This window comes from Lygodium microphyllum, chromosome 17 (genome assembly GCF_053477565.2).
Source record: "Lygodium microphyllum isolate KBCC chromosome 17, Lygodium_microphyllum_v1.1.10, whole genome shotgun sequence".
NCBI lineage: Eukaryota > Viridiplantae > Streptophyta > Polypodiopsida > Schizaeales > Lygodiaceae > Lygodium > Lygodium microphyllum.
The window spans coordinates 16437113-16457745 of record NC_141151.1 but is presented as its reverse complement, the minus strand read 5'-3'; the positions used below and the strand labels follow the sequence as shown (position 1 = coordinate 16457745).

General features: G+C 38.7%; 1 pseudogene; it reads right to left on the bottom strand.

Annotated features, from left to right (window-relative positions):
- LOC148021615 (chaperonin CPN60-2, mitochondrial-like) overlaps positions 1 to 20265 on the bottom strand; it is a 43668-nt pseudogene extending 23403 nt beyond the window's left edge.
- Between the last annotated feature and the right edge of the window lie 368 nt (positions 20266 to 20633).

The window sequence follows — 20633 nt, the reverse complement described above, 5'->3', positions numbered from 1 at the left end:
AAGCCAATGCACAGAAGTGGGACATTGGAGGCCAATCTCACTCATGGGATCCATTTATCGGAACTTCACTAAAGCTCTTGCAACAAGGATGACATCTATTCTATAAAGGCACATTAAGAAGCACTAGTAAGGGTTCATCTAATGAAGATCTATTTTGGACAGTGCATTCAATGTGACCAATGTTTCAAGTCAAGAGAGTGTGTTATTGTAGCTTGATATGGAGAATGTATTTGACAAAGAAAAATGATAAGATCCCCTTTCAAAGTTCAATGCTTTGGAACTTGCCTACATTCCATAGGATCGTGTCAATGATTTCATCCATGGTGAAAATAGAAGACCAAAAGCACCCACAGATTTTTGTGTGGAATGGACTAAAAAAAGGTTGCATGGTTTCCTAACCCATCCTACTAAAGATAGCTATCTACAATTAGTGGTGTGAGTCTTCTTTTTCTTGAGCTTTTCCTAACTCTCATACAATTGATATTAGTATGACTAAGTTAATATTTAATCCATCTTTCTATAGATTAGTGCACCTTTGGCCCTAAAGATACTCGTGAAAGCATGAATTTCACAACTTTCAAAAGGAGAAGGGTCTCTTCCAAAACACATTGTGTTGGATGCCGATGCAACTTTATGACAAAACAACTATATTTTTGTCCTGCTACAGCTCTCTAAGCTATGTCCAATATTACCATGTCGATTCTTGAGGCAGTGTATGTCATGGGCCACACTACACCAAGGGAAAGTTCTGTAAAGATATTATACACACCATGCTATTAGAAGAGATGAGATATTGGATTTATAACCTATTATATAAGGGTTTCACCCCACAACAGGTCTTACAACAACATATACATATATTTCAAATGGGTACAAATGATGGAAAAGTGCATGTTGTAAGACATTCATTTCTTACACTATGGAATATTTTGAATGTTGCAAGCAAACATGAAGCTTTGAATTTGCAAAACCATCAAGATTATGCTTGTAGTGTCCATTATTGGGTGCTTTCAAATAAAAGCCAAGCATTTATTTGTCAAAAATACAATGAGGTAAAAGATCAACCATTTATTCTAGGTATCCAAACTTAGTGGCAATTGGAGGTGCTTAATAGACATGGGAACAATAGTTTGTTAGCAATGGATGCAACTCTTGGTAGGATAAGTATAAGGTAAGTTTTTCTTATTTATATAAATTACATTCGCATATTTGTGCTAATACTTTTATTATGAGATCTTGATGTTCTATTCGTTTTTGTCATATATTGTATGTAGTTCTCTCTTTACATCATGTTAGTATTTGGTGCACATCGCAATGGTGTTCCAATTATGTAGATAGTAATGTCCTCCTCAACAGTAGAGGTCACCAAACTTTGGTTGACTACCTTAAGGAATCGCATTTGGATCACATCATGGGAAGCAAATGCATTTACAATAGATGATACCCAAGTTGAGACTCATGCTTTAAAGTATGTAATTTTCTCATAGGTCATACAAAAATGTTCTAATTCTATGGATTAAATACCTCAACATGTCATTGTAGGGAAGTATTTGGTATACCTATATATTTATGTCTATGGCACGTATGAAGGTGTTGGCTCAAGAATTTAATTAAAATGTCAATAATCCTATTACGTGTGTAATAATGTTTAGAGTGCTTGGGCATATCATGAATATACACACATGCAATGCAGTACCAAGCAAAAAAGAAGAGGCAAAAGATCTAGTGCAAAAGTTTCCAAATACATATCAAACACAAACTTCCTTTATAGAGTAAAAGCTACTATACGTTACACTGTTTTTATTCTTGAAATTAAGATTATTAACACTAATGTTAAGAAATTGTTTAGGCATGTGGGTACATGCAACAAGGACATTGCCTCATGAGAATCAAGAGACAAATTGGGAGTAGAGAATCATGTCCCAATTCTTGATTGAAAAGAAGATAATCCATGGTCATTAGCTAGATTGGTTGATCTAGAAATTGCTAGGTCCTTGCCACTATTATCACTAGTACCATGACATGTTAAAGGAGACACGTCCCAATAAGAACTTTAATGTTCTTGAGATTGTCCTAAGTTCATTGGAGCATGCAAAAGCGATTCCACATGACCATATTTAATTTTTGACGAGGAAAAGAAGATTTCAAGAGTCAAAAACCAAAGCCAAAATGAGTATTGGTATACTATTCAAAATGCAAATTGTGGAGGGCTTATTACTTATGTGATTGGGTGGTGAAGGGAAACATATGCAAGCATCAATTGAAGACTATGATTGCAAATGGTCTACACACATCCATGCTGGTTGCCAAATCTACGAGCTTACACAATGATGATTATAGAGATGTGTCATGTACGCATTCCTTAAATTAATGTCAAGTTTCTTTGTAACTTTTAGCCTAAAATGACTTTGCAGGTCATGTGATCTTAAACATATTGATGAGACAAAGCACCAATACAATAAACTATTCAATGAAAACAATTTCCAATGAGACTGTCACAATAGGTTGGTTGCTTTTTTACCTTTTTTCCAAAGTACTTTTATATACACTTTGAATATGAATTATAACATGTATACAAAACACTGCAGAACGTAATCTGTGTCTATTTTGCAAGGCCTCTCATTAAAGAATATGCAAGATGTTGATGGTGTGAAAATTCAATTGGAGCATGTGCTTATTGAAGTGAAGGATATTTGTGGTTAGTCAGTCACTTTCAAATTATGCTTTTGAAAATTTTTAGACTCTTCATCACGAAACATTTTTCCTTGAGCAGGGGCAAATATCGATCCTCTCTATCATGCACAAAAGTTGGGGCTTCAAATGGTAGCTTCCTTGTGGCAACTAAAGGCCTTTAAAATTAACATGGGATCACATCCATGTTCAGAATTGCAACTTATTGAAGATGGTTTTGGAAACTCACTAGTTCACACAAAGTCATTTGTAGAGCAAACTCTTTCAAAGTCACAAACGCAGACTAAGGCACATGCAAGGGTATTGAAATCTTTTCCTAAACTTGAGAAGAAGAAGAACGTCAATATGCAAGCAAAGCTTGACAAACTATATCACAAGTAGGTAGAATGACCATGCTCCATGTATCAAAATACTTTAAATCATATTGAGATTTCTCAACATTTTTAGATATTGAAATCAATGTCAATGTGTATCTTAGGTACCAATATTAAATTTATCTAATATCTCATTTTGGTTGAAAATTGTTCATCCATAGAACTATACTATTTATATGCTCTCATGTAAATGATATATTGAGTGTTAAACTTTCTCTACAAGTCTCATTCAAGGAAGTTGAAGGCTTTGCTCCAAGCTATAGCTAAACTTAGCTTTCCAATGGTGTTTCACATATAGAATTATGCTATGCACAAATCATTGTTTGTCAAGGCATATTGAATGATGTAGGTTATAGCAATCCAATTTATTGTTGGATTTAGCTACCTGAGGAAAAATGCCATATCAATGTTCGCAAACATCGAAGAAGTTGGTGCTAAATTGTTCCAGAGAATAAAAATTAGAGTAATACAAGGTTTATGTTTCTTAAAGGCAAACCCATGCTCATCTTACTACTATATTATTTTGGTTGTAGGTTTGGGAAGCCCCGAACCTCCAAAGGGCTTTCCGAAACTACCCCCTTTTCCAAACCTATTTTTTAAAATTAAAACCTCCTCCCCTCTCTCTCACCTGTAATCTTTCATTATCTCTTTCCCCTCACCTTTTTAATTAAAATCACCTCCTCTCTCTCTCTCTCTCTCTCTCTCTCTCTAAATTAAAACCCCCTCCCCTCTCTCTCACGTATAATCTCTCCCTTTCTCTTTTCCCTCCCCCTCTCTCTCTCATGTGTAGAGCCTAGCTTCTCTCTCTCTCTCTCTCTCTCTCTCTCTCTCTCTCTCTCTCTCTCTCTCTCTCTCTCTCTCTCTCTCTCTCTCTTATTTCCTCTAGCTTATCAATGCATAAACCAAATAATGTAGGGGAGAGTAGGCAACCTTGTTTGACTCCCATATTACTCTCAAATACTTCTCACGGCTATGAATGAAGAGGAAACCAAAAGCCTACATATTGGTATGTTTGCCATCTTGCTCTGGCTTTATGCAAATGATGTGGTTTTCTTTATATATACTAGGGAACATATGCAATAGTTCATGGGGATTCTTGAATGGTTTTGTCAAGATAGTGATTTGACAGTGAATATATAAAAAACAAAGCTAATGGATGTGTGCACCAAGCAATCAAAGACCCACCAAAAGTACATTATGCGGGATAGTCTATAGAAGTAGTATCTACTTTCAAATTCTTGGGGATTGAGATACTTGTAGACCACATATAGCATTCATGTGTGGAGCGACGATTAGCAGCAGAAAAAACAAGTTTTATCACTTTGAAAATAACTGCAGCCATACAAATACTAAATGTTGAAAAATACATGTATAATTTTTTATGCATATGTTCTACAGACGATATTATATGGAGTGGAAGTGTTGGGGGACGGGGGGAGCATCTCCTCATCTACATGGAACCGCATTGAAAAGCTACAAACACCACAAGGATACAGACGCATAGCGATGACGGTTTTCAACGTAAATTAGCGGCGTTGTTATTTGTATCACAAATGCAATGCAAATAGCGACAGTACTCAGGTGAAAAAAAAATGGGCCAAAACCCGAGCGCGTCATTTTACACAAACAAACAAAAGAGAGAGCGAAAGGGAGAGCGATGTCTCCGTCTCATCGTTTTGCTAGAGTTGCGTCACTCGTAGGATTTGTCACACCTGTGGGGACATCTACTCCAGTCACTCCAACTTTTGCTCAGTCGTCCACAGGTGGCACCCTATGAGTACCGGAGGGGAGCAAGGACTACATAGTAGCATTCTTCCATGAGGAGTTTCTGATACCAGCCGCAGTAGGTAGGTTTTCCATGGGCCGGATGATGGAGTGCATGCGTGTGTACATGTCACAGATGATTGGACGCACGCAAGGCACTTAAGAGTGGGGCTTCAAAGCCCGAGTGGCTAGACGCGAATGACTGGCGTCGACTCAAGGAGGAGGCTATAGATTCTCCAAGACGTTGGAGACAACAGTGCGAGGCGGTGAGGGCACGACTAGAGGCCGGAGTGGTCCATCATCTTGGGAGTACCGGCCATAGGACATATTTGGAGGACTTGTGAGTTTTTCTTTTGTTCTGCTTGCTTATTTTTTTGCAATATCCCTGGTATTGACAATCGTGTTTCTAACAGTTGTATTTTGTTTTCTTTGCAGCACTCCATTACAAACTGTGATCCCACCGGCCTAGAGACTCAATATGCAAAGAGGTACGGTCTCACTGCATTGATTGACAGATTGTATGGACACGACGGCCCTGTAAGTCACTCATCTTTCTTGTCCGTAGTTGCTAAGTTTAATTAAAATGCATTATTGTATGGTGGACTGATGTGTAATTGTTTCCTTTTTGCAGAGTCCGTTCGATGTTCCTTCGCGGCGAGACAAGGTTTCGGATGGCGAGGATCTATAGCTCGCCCTTAGATCCCTGGAGCTCACGTACTCTTCTTTTTTGGTCACGTGATTTGTGTAGATATTTTCTATGTAGTAGTATCTTGCCATGATTGTACCGGTCGCTTTCATTACGCGATCATGTATTTATTTCATGTATCAATGTTATAATTCAATTATACTTTGCTTTTATTTACACGAGCATTGTACGCATTACTAAAATTATTTTGTATGGCCCAAATAAAACACATAGTACTATATTTGCCACAAATTTTTTTCCCTATTACTATCGCTATAAGCGTCGCAAATTTACTGCACACGTCGCTATCAGTGTCACAAAGCATCGCTATTTGCGTCGGTATCAGTGTCGCATTTAGCATCGTTATCAGCGTCGCTGATAACGACGCTGATACCGACTGTTCTATGGCGTCGCCAATAACAATGTTTTTTACGACGATCGGACAATTTTCTTTATGAGCATTTTTGTTTCTTTAAACGTCGATATAAGGCCTGTATCTTGTAGTGAAAAAGCTTTTATTCGTAGACATTAGGGTATCAAAAGCACCACACCATATGTACTTACGCTTTTGGAAAGTGGCCATCGACCAATTGAGGTACATGCTATGATCCAAGTACTGAGATATGCCACCCGAGTACATCAAATGGATGACAATAGGCTTCCCAAACGGGCATGGGATGCTAGCACACGCCTACAAAAACGTGGAAAGTAAAGTGCTTTCAACATGATGGGTACTGGATATGCAAAAGTGGTTTAAAGAGTGGAGAGTGGATAGATATCTAGATATGGCATTCGAAGATATATGCATGGACATATTTCAATCAGACCTCTTACGAGTGTATCAAGCAAAACATCAAAGTAAGGGAGCAAATGGCAAACTTGCTTATTACAGTATGCATATCTATCCTTTATGTTAGAAATCCTACATGCAGGCAGAGGCACACACACAACCATACATACCCAACCCGCTCTCAGTGGTATTTAGATGGAGTATTGCACGACTTTGAACTCGATCACACACTTAATTGATAAAGACACATGCATGGAGTGGACATGCAAGAGAGACAAGGTTATGCAAGCTGTATGGACTATAGAGTGTAGAATTAGAGGAGCACATGATTATGACATGCCCAATATATGCACACATATGGGTTGACTTTGATATCCCGTTACAGGGGCCACTTCACCAATTTCTGACTACTACTCCTATACCGAAGTTACGGGCTCTCATCACCCACATGTTATGCTTTCGGGAGAACCACACTGCATAGATCGTTCTTTTACCATAGCTACCCTTTCCTACCATGGGGAGGAGAATCATTTTATATTTGGAAAGGTCCCATGAGTCATAATTTGGCCTTCCGTGGACGATAAAAAACTACTCTACTCTACTCAACTCTCTCTCTCTCTCTCTCTCTCTCTCTGTATGTTGGGAAGCCCCGAACCTCTCGAGGGCCTCCCGAATCTATCCCTTTTTTCAAACCTCTTTTTTTAAATTAAAACCTCCTCCCCTCTCTCTCATGTGTAATCTTTCATTTTCTCTTTTTCTTCCCCTTTTTAATTAAAAGCCTCTCTCTCTCTCTCTCTCTCTCTCTCTCTCTCTCTCTCTAAATTAAAACCCGCTCCCCTTTCTCTCACGTATAATCGCTCCCTTTCTCTTTCCCCTCCCTCTCTCTCTCTCTCTCTCTCTCTCTCTCTCTCTCTCTCTCATTAAACTTTTTTATTTTTTTAATTCAAGGTTTTTTTGACATAGTTTTTTGTGCACTTTAAGAGGAACATAGAATAAGAAGTGATAATATAAACACAAAGAGAGAGAATGAAAGATAAAATGAGAGTGAGAGCGAGAAAAAAAAACAATAAGTAGAAGAGAGACGGAGAAAAAGAGAAAAAAATAATATTTTTTAAATTAAACTTTTTTTCATATAGTTTTTTATTGAGAGAGAGAGACAAAGAGGAAATATATAATTTGAAAGAGAAAGAAAATAAGGGAAGAGAGAAAAGAGAGAAGAAAAAATATAAAAAGAGAAAAGAAAGCGAGAGAAAAAAACTTGAAAGAGAAAGAAAGAGGAAAAGAAAAATAAGAGAGAGTGTGTGTAAAAAACTTAGAGAAATATACAAAGAGAGAAAAGAATAAAGAAGAGAAAGATGGGAGACAGATAGAAAGAGAATTATAGAGAGAAAATACAAAAGTTGAGAGAGAGAGGAAAAGAAAAAAGAAAAAGAGAGGAGAGAGGGAAAAGAGAGAGACAAAGAGACAGAGTGAAGAAAAGGAGAGAGAAAAGAAAAAGAAAAATGAAGAATTTGAATGCAATGAGAGAATTATAAAGAGAAAAAAGAAAAAATTAAGAGAGAATGAAGAGAAAGAGTAGAAGAAAAAGAAAAAAAGAAAAGAGAGAGAGAAGGAGAAGAGAGGAGGGGAGGGAGGGAGAGAGAAGAAAAGCAAGGAGAGAGAGAGAGAGAAAAAAATTAGGAGAAAGAGAAGTAAAAAGACCGGAGAGAGAGAGAAGAAAAAGAAAGAGAGAAAGAAAAAAAAGAGAAAAAAAAATAGAAGAAAGAGAAGTAAAAAGAACGGAGAGAGAGAGAAGAAGAAGAAAGAGAGTATGAACATAAAAAGAGAATTATAGATAAAGAAAAGATAAAATTTACAAACTTTAAGAGAAATTGAGGGGGGGAAAGAAGAGAAAGAAGAAGAAGAAGAGAGAGAGAGAGAGAGAAAATATAAAATTTTGAAGAAAGAAGAAAAAATAGAGAGAGAGAGAGAGAATGAAGAAGAAGAAGAGAAAATATAAAGAGAGAGAGAGAGAGTTTGAGAGGAGATATAAAATTTAAAAGAAAGCAAAAGAGAAAAGAAAAAAATTAAAGAGAATAGAGAGAGAGAGAGAGAGAGAGAATAAGAAAAGAAAAAAAGAGGAGAAAGAGAGAAGGAAAAGAGAGGAGGGAGGGGGAGAAGAAAAGGGAGGGAAAGAGAGAGAGAGAGAGAGAGAAGAAAAGTGGGGGAAGGGGACAGAGAAAAAAAAAGGAGAGAGGGAATTAGACATAGAGAATTAGGCAATGGGGGAGAGAGAGAGAGAGAGAGAGGAGAGGAGAAAAATATTAAAAATAAGAGAAAAATGAGAAAGAAAAAGGAGAAATTGATTGTTGATACGGCATGGCCCCTACAACTTCGCTTGCCGCTTCAGAAGCAGCCTAATATTCCACGGGCACGAAACGCTACTAGTATAGCAACCTTGGTAAGTGAGGATGGTTAAGTTTTACAAACCGGGTGTCAAAGCCCTACCGTCTCTGTTGGATATGAGTTACAGATGATGCAGATCCTAAATGGATTAGCTCGCAAGATTTGGGAGTGAATATTGCATTTCAAAGGCTTCCCTAAAAGATAGGGCCGCCGGGCATAAAAGGCACATAGATAGCCGTTCATCGCAGAGATTGACATCGGCCGTGGCCGCCACCGACCGGAGGAGCTTCATCCAGACCCGTACTGTACTCACACTTATCATTTCCAAAGTCAAGAGTGAAGACCCTCAACGCCCGCGGGCCGCGGCCCATGGCATGGCTATCATAGAACATTGACATTGATCATGGCCGTATTATGCTCACGACTGTCGCCTTGAGGATTTACCACATCCGAGGCAAATGAGACCTGCTTTCTCTTCTTCTCGAGTAGCTCCATCACTGCTCCGCAACCACATCTGGCTACGTTTATATACTATAATAGAAATAGATATCCGCACCAGGTACAAGTAGTGTTAATATCCCCATCCTCATCACCTTCCTTATTGTCACCAGCAAGCTTCCTCTATGGGGCCACGAGAGAAAGAGAGAGAGAAAGTCCATGGTCAAGGACGAGAGAGAGAGGCTTAGCACGTGACTGCCTACGGAAGTCTACCAAAGGGGCAAAAGGAGAGGGTGAACCGGCCGGTGGGAAGCCATTGGAGCACACGCGTTCTACATGGCGATTTCAAATCTTGGTTCCCTTACGGCCTACCAGTGGCTCGAGTAGACACTTCTTCTTAGCGCTAGTGATGCTGCATGCCCTCACATGCTCCTAGCCAAAAGGAGCAACTCCAAGGGTAAAGAGAGTGCACACTAATGCTCTTTCATTGTTGGTGGATTTTATGTATGTCATTGAGTTCACATGCTTAAGCGACCCAAATCTTGAAACATTGGTGTGTTCAACATCAAGTTCATTGTTAGAAAATGTGACACAATGTGTTCATGTGGTCTCATATAAGGGGATCCAAATGGCATGCATATGCTATGATGGAGGAATCTTGGTGTCATGGTGAGGTATCCATGAAGTTTGTATGGCTACAAGAGGTGTAAGATGACTAGCTTGATTATTTTGCTTTCAAAGAAGGATTATAGAATTTAGATATATTCTTCAAGGTGCTTCTTGATTGAGAGACATCCAACGGAATGCACATTGTTGGAGTATCCATGGTGCATATTGTGTCATATTGCTCTTTTATTGTTCACCTTTGTTTTGAAGGAGGGTGTTCAAAGTGGGTATTATCACATATTAAGCAGCCTATTAATTATTCGTTCAATTACAGTCGGGGGTAACTGATGCTGCCTCTCCCTCCAGGCCTTCAACCTGAAGCATTAATTATTTTTCCAACTTTAGTTCATTGAGCAAAGAAGTACAAATAGTGCTCCTAACTGTACAAACACAATCAATCCAGTGGTCATTTGTTTGGCCAATTGCTAAGATGTGAATCCATCTCTCCGAATGCATCCAGCATCATTCGATCCGGGATCGATTGCAACTTGGCAAGATCCCCAAGGGTTTCGTTGCTTGTTTAACCTTTTATCCTTGGGTTAGGGTTTATACCCTGTTAACCCAAGCTCTCCCTACTTATCATACTACTGTCTTATGCAAACTAGCTCTTGGAATCAACATTATTTTCCTTGAAAAGTTGAAATTTCCCCCAAAGAAAGCTTAAGTTAAGGGCAAGAAAACATTCAATCATATTAACTTTTGTTTTGATCTAATCCAATTCCACCACACAAATACTTAGCTCAATCTTTTTTTATGACTTTAGCTTAACAATGTATATATCTTGCCTTTATGGCAATACTAAGTAGGTACTATATTCAACATCTATACTTTAGAGATGTAAGAAATAATGGTGTAGAAAGAAGTGCCAACTCTAGGGTCGATTTGATGTTAAAATCACCTAAATTAAGCTTTATCAAGGCTCAAGGGCAAAATGAACATTATATTCTAGCAATATTGGAATATTGTTAGGGGCTTATAGACTATTTTGGAATGTCTATAATAATTAGGTCAATCCTTTGAGATTTATCTAGCATACTTTAGCAATATTTAAGAATTTGTTAATGCAATGCCATAGGGTTTTTTTCTTTGTGTTCGATTGCTTATTTCCCAACATTGGAACTATTACTCACTTAAAAACACCTCACAATTTTTCACATAAACCTCTACTAGGTTCAACAAGATACAAAAACTATACAATATACAATTATATAATCAAATGAAGAAAATTTTGCACCCCCCATTTTGATATTGATATCTATGCACAATCAATTTGTTCATCCATTTGCCTTCGCTATGCATCTAAACCTAGCTTCTACTATTTGTCTTGGTAGGACTCATGTTATTACATCACCTTCTTTTCTAAAGAGTGTCTAAAATTCGAGCTGTCTTGAGAGATTTTGAATTGCTAGATTAGGGCACCACAATATAGGCCCCTTCACATTGGCTTTAACATCACTCTTTTCTTTACTAATGTCAAACTATAATACATACAAAATGAAATATCCAATTACCAGCTTAGGGCAAATTCAAGGCTCAACCTTATGCCTTGCTTAAAGGTCTATAGATTACTCTACAAGCATTGTCCCTACTAAAACCGTTCAAAGCCATTAATACTTCATCTCTGAGTTGGGTTCACCCATCTATCATGACTAGCATGGATTTTACCCTTTCAAAATTCCTCTCATTCCTCAATTTCCACCTTAGCTGCCCTCACTACATTCCATAACTTGATTGTGACTTCATTTTTAACACCCCTATTCCCCAAAATGTATCACTTTACGATCAAAATTCCCAATGAAGCCAACTCAATTTAGCCACATTTTAATATTCTTCTTGATTTCTTTGAATTTCCAAAAATGTTGTCAGTTTGTTTTATCCTCCCTTTTTACAAAAAAGATAGTTGCAATCTTCAACTTACTCAATATTTTCCCTTATTGGTAATTCATTCATCATCACCCTCCACAAAAGGAAATATAATTTATTGGGGGATGTGGCTTTCCACACACCTTTGATTTTTCTTATTTATATCCCATGATCGTTGGATTGTATTTCTTCCAATATGCAATAGTATGGCATATGTAGGCCATATTCTTCTTGGCCAGTTCCTTCATTTTTCAGTATCTCCACAATAGTTTCCCATTGGCCACTAGTAGAAACCTACTTGGGTTGGCCACGTTCATTAGTTCAGCAACAGGCAAGTCAAGCCTTATTTGGCCTAATGTCTACTACATATAATCTACCTCTCCATCAATCAAGTGGAATTGATTGTTAGCCCTATCTACATTCATTAATTCCATGTTGCCTTGATCTCGAATATCCTTCCATCGAAGGATTTCGTTGCATGTTAGCTTTTTTACCAACTCAAGCTTTCTCATTAGGCCTAAATGGAGGGTCATAAGCAAATTTACAACTCCATGTACTTTACATGAGCAAAGAGTCTCCTCTTCAGTCCTCCAATCTAGCCCATGTACTTTCAACACCCCATGCCATGCTTCAACTACTACAACTTGAGGTTCTTTGATATCGGGTCATTGCGCATAACTTATGCATCAATCCCTTTGATGTTAGCCTCAGACAACCAACCTTTCAACACCATGGTCGACAACTAAGTTGCCTCCATTCTCTTCAATATATTAAAGATTAATGCTAGCATCTTCATTGAGAGCTTAGGGATGCCCAAACCCACTTGCAGTTATCAAAGGCCAAACTATGGTCCTCCATCCTCGTTTGCTAGTGGGTTGATTCCATAGCAAGGATGCAAAGTCCTTTTCGATTCTAACCCACATACAATGACTAAGGTATAATACCATGGCTAGCAAGTTAGCATATATGACTTTTATGACTACCAATGTATCTTGAATTTTGGGTTTCTCCATGTGTCGATCTAATTTTAGAACTCTTGCTCCATCCGATCAAGCCTTTGGCACATGGTTACAATATTGAGGATCGTATGAGTCAAGCAAGCATGCATCCCAAAATTACTAGAATATTTCCATTGGGACTCCATTTATAGCTCATGACTTATCCTTTCTCATCTTGCTCCCAATAAATCCCAATTTTTTGACTAAAGGATGGTTAAGCAAGGCTACTTTTTTCAATCTCACTACACCCGATGCTCATCCAACTTCCTCTTGAAATTCGAAGTTCTAGTTGACTCCATGCCAACAATTGCTGACAAGTGTCAAGGCTTGGCTATTATCATCATTGAGAATGTTCCCTCATCAATCATCATAACTATCTCTTATTACTTAACTTCAACAACTTGTTAAGGAAATACTCCACTCCTTCACGAGATAATGCACTACACATTCATCAAGAGAGGCACCAAGACCTATGATGATACATTCCCTAAATCCTTTTTCTACCTACCCCCATTCTCAGCATACAAATTTTATTTTTTTGGCAGGGGAGACTTGCCAAATCTACCTACCACCATTCTCAACGTACAATAAATTGGAATATGGTCCATAATAACTACCTCTAAGATAATCATCAACCAAATGTCAGGCATCACCCATCGTAGACCATTATTAAGATTCTATCACCAAAGGTAATAGCAATGTCACATAGCTCATGGGAAGACTTGGCAAGTCATGCTCACTCTCTTTCTTGGGCAATCATCCATCCTCCCCCATGTGAGGAGTCTCGTTTCAAAAGGGTCATGTTCCAATCACCCAATTGAACATTATTTTCTTCTAAAGCTTATTCATGTTCTCCCGGCTTCCCCAAGCCAACCCTATCGATGAAGAATTTAAGCCATACACCAAAATTGTCGTGAACTTTCCACCACATTTTTCAATTGATATTCCTATCATGTTACTGTCTCTCCTACTCCAACATTGCATCGGATTAAGCATATCATTTATCAAAAGCAGACTAGTCCACTTACCCTATATGCACTATATCTCCAAACACCTTTAATCTGTTAACTTGACTACCTGATGCATCATCTACACTATGCTTAACTTCCTGTAAAATCATAACATCCGGCTTCTCTTTCCTGATCACAGAGTAGCATCCATGCTTCTTGGCCTCGTTGCTCATGCCTCTTATATTCCAAGTCATCAGTGTCAGCCTTTGCATGATGCACTTGTTTGTGTATGAAGATCTCCCCCTCTTCCCCTTCGGCCTCCTCATTGAGGATTGCAAAGCAGTTTTTATCAACCAGTAGTCTATGTGTCAAGTTCTTAGATGGGTTCTTTTCCTTGTTAGCAACGTTATGAGCCTTAGCCGCATCCTTCATCACTTGATTGATATTCCTGCGAGTCCTTCCTAGTGTGTGATCTCTTTCTCCTTTCCTTTGTTGGGTTCAAGGTGGCCTTGCTCATTATCAAGACCATTGCCTGGTGCTTCTCCTACCCTCTTTTGACATGGTGTACATTGGCAGTAAAATAAACATGATGTGAAAGAAACCAAAAATTGCTACCATCTACACATCCAGAATTTCATCAAATATGTACCTGGCACAATGCCTTCATCCACCATAGATGTTGTGGCATTCAAGGCATCAGTTACGCGATTTTTTTTTTCCCCAACTTCAGTCTCACTAGCACCGCCAATCTAATCAAAAGAACAGAGTCACTAATTTGACATATAATGGCACCATGAAGACTTCAAATAAGCACTGGGAGTGTAGAATTCACATCTGAGACACAATATTAGTGAGGTTGGGAATCTCCCAATTCGTATTTTTTGAATTCTAAAAAGGTGGCACCTAGATAACATGCCCATAAGTTTCTTAAAACCATATGATGTGACCTATCACTGGAAAGCGCTTGAAAAATGGAATCTATTGAGCTATAGGGCGCTCGATTTGGAGTTATAGTGTTCAAGTTATGACAAATCTAAAGATTTGACCACGTGTCCCAAACTTCTAGGAAATTCCCATATTCCCCAATATGATGTTGGACTTTGACTCATCGTCCTTCAGAACAGCTACACCCCCGAACAGTTTTGCAAGTTGTTCTTGTGCCTTCTCCTTATCATAGTCAAATGTAGCTATAGTGATTGCTTCCTTGATCTGTGAAAAAAAAGGACTCCAGTACTATCATTAGTTGAAAGAAATTGGAAAGCAAGTATTCAACTAGATCGTTACCAAGAAACGCTAAGCACCTGTTCACATCTCTCTTGAATTGACTTCTTGTCTGCTCCTCCATCTAGAATTATTGTATCATCCTTGGATACATTGACTCTTTTCGCATTGCCTAGCATGTCCATAGTTACATTCTCAAGCTTGAGACCAAGCTCTTCACTGATTAGCTGTGTATTATATTGTATACATGAGGCCATTCATGCTTTTAAGGTGAATAAAGATAACTGACAACAATGTTTGCTTTTAAAGCGGTAATGATAAGCACACTGCAAAACCTACATGGCCACCAATGAGGATGGCAAGATCTTGCAAGATGGACTTCCTATTTTCTCCAAAACCAGGTGCTTTAATGGCATAGATCTTCAGCTCAAGGTAGCCAATCACTGTGATGTCAACATCCCAAAACATTGCAGGAAGCACACTCCATGAATATCACATATAGTTACCTTCAAACCATCATGAAGTTTGTTGACAATAAGTGTTGCAATTGCTTCACTCTCCACATCTTCAGCAACTATTAAGAGAGGCCTTTTGTCCTGATGAGTTATTTGAACTTAAACAACAGTCTCATCAAGATAAAAGATTAGGCATCTAATAGGAAAATAAAAATTGCTAGGGCGTACCCTCATAACAAGTTCTAAGGCAGGGATTATAGAGTCCAACCCATATATTTTTTCTCATGAATAAGAATCGAAGGGTTCTCCAATCCTGCGATCAATTGCTCATTTAAAGAAAAACATGATTAAGCAATGCATGGAAAATATGAATAAGCAATGCATGGAAAATATGAATAAGCAATGCCAAGTTAATTAATTGAGTGAAAATCAAGGGGACCTAAGAAGCATATAGGTGACATACACATTTCTGTGTTTTTTTAATGCATTGTTTACAAAATAAGGGAAAATGTAACCCCGATCAAGTTTCATCCCCTCAACAACCTCTAGCTCATTTTGAAGCTTCTTTCCCTCCTGCAATGCAGCATAATGAAATACGACCATTCATTACATCATGGTGATAATCTATGATAACATGACAAAACATATTTTACAGAGAGTACTCACTGACACAGTTATCACACCCTCCTTTCCTACTTTTTCCATTGCTCTTGCTATAAGCTCACCAATATCATGGTCACCGTTGGTAGAAATTGTACCCACCTGGCAAAAATCCAAGAATAGAAAGCATGCATTTAATACTTCAGAATATAGTAAGTTGATGGACTGCATGGGGAAGAAGCCATTGGCCAAGATTACTTCTAGGGAAATTGTACACAACAATACACGGGCACCAATCTGCACCAAGCTTCATGCTAGGCAATTAATGTTGTTACTGGGCTAACTGTAACCGATAGCCCATGGTGCTCTTAATTGTATTGCTTGGTTTCATTGCCAAAACAGGTGGGCCGAGGATGTATCCCAAGCTTCACCTGGATGGGGATAGGGGTGCTTTTATGCTCTGGTTTGATACTGAATCCTGGAATAGAACCCTGATTCTTCGCCATCATACTACCAGCCTAACCAATTCACCAAAAGACTGAAGATGAAAGCAGAGACTCTTCATAATTACAAAAGTACAAAATATTTTGAAATAGCCATATGGGCCTGCCCAAGCCTTCCGCTTTTCCATATACAATGAAAGGGGATGCTTGCTATCTATCCATACCCAAACCTGTGCACCATGGAAACAAATAGTGTGAGAATGAACAAACCACTAAAGATCACTAAAGCAAGGAGACAGACTTGAAACAAAATTAATAAAATGCTTATTGCACAAACTCTATTGTCATGTGGGTTGTAAATAATTTGTTTCTCAAGGCAATGGGCTCACGGTGCACTTAGTCTCATAGTTATCTGAACACTTAGCTCAAGTATTGTACTTCAGTTCTCTTCATTAAAATGATGCGATCCTTGATATAGACTATGAGTTCAACTCTTAGATAGATTCTTTCCAATTTGTCCCCTACAACCTTTAGGGAATATGATAGTTGAGATCTTGATGAGGCTATGTAATGTATTGTGGTGCCTACATGCCTACCAAGACCTCTTAAAACTACAATTATCTGTGGCAACCTAGTATTTATGCCAATGATTAAGTAGAACAATCTCATACCACAAACAATAGTCTGTAAAATGACACCAATTACAAAAGGGTTTCAGAAGGAGAAGAAATCTAGCCAACAAGTTGACCTTGAAGCATCTTGCACTTGTATGAAAGGGTGAGTTCACTACCTTTTGGTACCATATTTTGACGACTGTGATACACACCCTTGGAAATCACACCAAAACTTGGAAGGAGCTATATACTTAGCCCTACATGACTAAATGAGTAACCTACACAATAATAGATTTGACTACCTTCTGTTTGTTGAAACTTTCATAAGCACCACCCAAGGTTGAGATTAAAGTATCAATCTGATCAACTTTGAACACACCACTCTAGACATTTAAGAATCAGAAGGTGGCATATGCTTTCAACATCATATACCTGGGCAATTTCCTCAGATGTGCTGATCGTTTTTGCTTTAGTCTTTAGATGCTCGACAATTGTATCAACTGCCATGTTTGTACCCCGTCTCAGATCCATTGCATTCATTCTAGCCGCTACAGATTTATAGCCTTCCGTGAATATTGCTCATGTTAATATGGCGACACAAGTTGTCCCTGACAACACATTCAATCTCATATGGTAAAGCCAATGAATCAAGGCTTAGAGTAACTTCTTTCAGGGACATAATCAAATTGTATGAAAACCCCTAGGCTTACCATCACCAACGACATCATTGGTAGCATTAGCAACTTGCTCCAACATTCTTCAGCTTGTCTTTAAATTCCATACTTTTGGCAACTATATCACCATCCTTAGTTACTTTTGGGGCTCCAAAGCTCTGCTCAATGACCACATTTCGTCCCCCAAATTTGACGTCCTTAGCAGCATAATGTCTTATTGACCCAAGCCTATAAGCATCCTGCAAAATATTAGCTAAAAACCTTGAGTACACTTTAACAGTAATGCTGAAGCTTGCACCTGCAATGCGGATAAATAACTTGGGGTTCATTTTGTCTTTTGTCCAGCGTGGCAGTGGGGGATCAGTGGGAGCCGATCCTAGGGGCACCTGCATACAATAATGTTTTAAATTGAAATTACGAACCAACAAATTATTGAATGAAGGCCAGGTATATTGGTAACACACACAATTTCAGCGTGTGCGTGAAGGTCCTATGTTCAATTCCTGGACCCAAGGGTTCACCAAATTTGAATTTGGGTTTTTATTGTTTCGCTTTTTTAAAATATAACTTCAAATTTTTTTTGAAGGGGTGCCGATGATGTTTACCGATGCCTCCCGGTCACGCCTCACAAAGGACAAAATGGAACAGAATTTATTTACCCAAATTTGAATTTGGGTTTTTATTATTTTGCTATTTTTTAAAAGATAACTTCAATTTTTTTTCGAAGGGGTGCCAGTGATGTTTACCAGCGCCTCCCGATCACGTCTCACAAAGGACAAAATGGAGCGCAAGTTATTTATCCTGATCCAAGGGAAAGCAGTTTGCTGGTGGCCAACCATTTCGAGCGCATGCGTGGTTCATTTGAAGATACCATACTTACTTCCCCATATAGTTTGTCCTGTCATCTCGTATGCTCTCACTGATGGAGTTGCCATAGGCCCTAGCTTCCCATGTTAATTAGCATATGTATTACGGTATTGTTCTCAACATTCTAAGGTTGTCTTTTAAGCCATTGCAGGACGTTGTCCTTCCCATGATCACCTGTCTTGCAATACACGTTGATGATCCCCTTTACCTGGATGCTATTGATTGCTTAAGGAAAATTGAGTGGAATTGAATCTTTCAACCTTCAAGCATAGGCTTAAAGAAAAGCACACCATCACACCTTTTGCAAGAGAAAGTCATGTCAAGCAATAAAAATGCATGCATTGACTACATTGACAGAGTCCCCACCAATGTCCTAGTGAAGGCATCCAAGAAAAGGGTTGCCGATCCAATGCTCGAAAAGAGGCTAAGACACTGAGTGGAAAGGCTGGAAGCACACTACTAATTTTACTCGTCAGAGAATTTAATGGGGATAGATTCTACCTTATTTGTGAGTTCGAGCCTGGTTATATGTCTCTAGTATATGCACATTATTTGCTTGCAAGTGGAACATTTTTCTGCTGTTGTATTTGAGCCCTTCGTGAGTCAATACTTATCCTTCTTTAAAGTTTGCTGGTAATTCTTGTTTAATGTTTGCTTGGGTGCACGAGGGGCTTGCAACCAAATGTGAGTATGCTTAGTGGGTTGGTTGGGTCTGAAAAAGCCTCTTACCTTCTGCATGATTTTGAGACTCTAGGTGTAGGGATCAGGATAAATAACTTGTGCTCCATTTTGTCCTTTGTGAGGCGTGACCGGGAGGCACCAGTAAACATCACCGACGCCCCTTAGGAAAAAAATTGAAGTTATCTTTTTAAAAAAGCCAAAATAATAAAACCCAAATTCAAAATTGGTGAACCCTTGGGTCTAGGAATTGAACCCAGGAACCCCCTCTCACACACTGAAATAGTGTTACCAACACACTAGGCCTTCATTCAATGTTTTATTGGTTCTTAATTTCAATGTAAAACATTTTTGTATGCAGGCACCGCCAGAATCGGCTCCCACTGGTCCCCCACCGCCACATTGGACAAAAGACAAAATGAACCACAAGTTATTTATCCTCCCCGCTTACCCTTGCGCTTGGGTGTTGTTCGGCTATAAAAGGCACCTTTTTGTTCACCAATTTACGATACAAACATTGGCAAACTATCGATGGTTGGCATAAAAAACTATCATGGACTTTTTGTCATAAAAATGCATTGCAAGAACCCCTATCACCACTATCAATCTCGAACGGCATACAAAAATGCCCTATTGTGATCAAGACTTCACTCAAAAACCTCTGTAGTACCACATGCAGTTTATGATAATCTTTTCAATACGGAATTTCTATCATATTCAAGGATAATCTCATTGCTCTCATTGCACAACCGCATTTATTCAGTGTGATGTATATTAGAATCTATGATCGCTGTAGAGGACATGGACTTGCACAGAATCCCTGACAATGCTTACGTGAGCTGGCCGTCATGCAAGTAATTGTCATTTGTAGCAGAAATGAAGTTGTTCCTGAACAAGGCAGAAGCACAAGATAATCTCTCTCTCTCCCTCACCTTCTCTCTCTCTCTCTCTCTCTCTCTCTCTCTTTCTCTCTCTCTCTCTCTCTCAAAACAAGGAGTGTATAGGCTCTCTCACCAAAATAAGAAACAAGGTCAAGAGGATAGGTGAAACAAGGAGAGCATAGACGCACACCTGAGGCTAGCAGATGCACTCGCAGTAGCACGTAACATAGAGAGAGAGAGAGAGAGCAAGCGAGCGAGCGAGAAAGAGGCAGATGTGTATGAGTCAAGGTGATGAAAGATGATTGACAAAAGGGAGGGTCTACTGTAGCCACAATAGAAGAGGAGGGTTAAGGGTTTTAGAAGACCCCATTGCTTTGTGAGAGTTTTAGAAACTTCTAGATTAAACAAAACTAGTGAAGGCATTAGTATTGTCACGTGTGTGTGTGTAGTAGCTAAGACACTATGTAGCGTGCAAAGTTGCACATGTGATTTCTTGCAAAAGTAAGAGTTCAAACACATGCAAGACAATTCACTTATGTAAGTCTAAAAAGTGGGGTCTTGTTTACGTGTGTCCCTTGCTATGAACTTGAACCCCA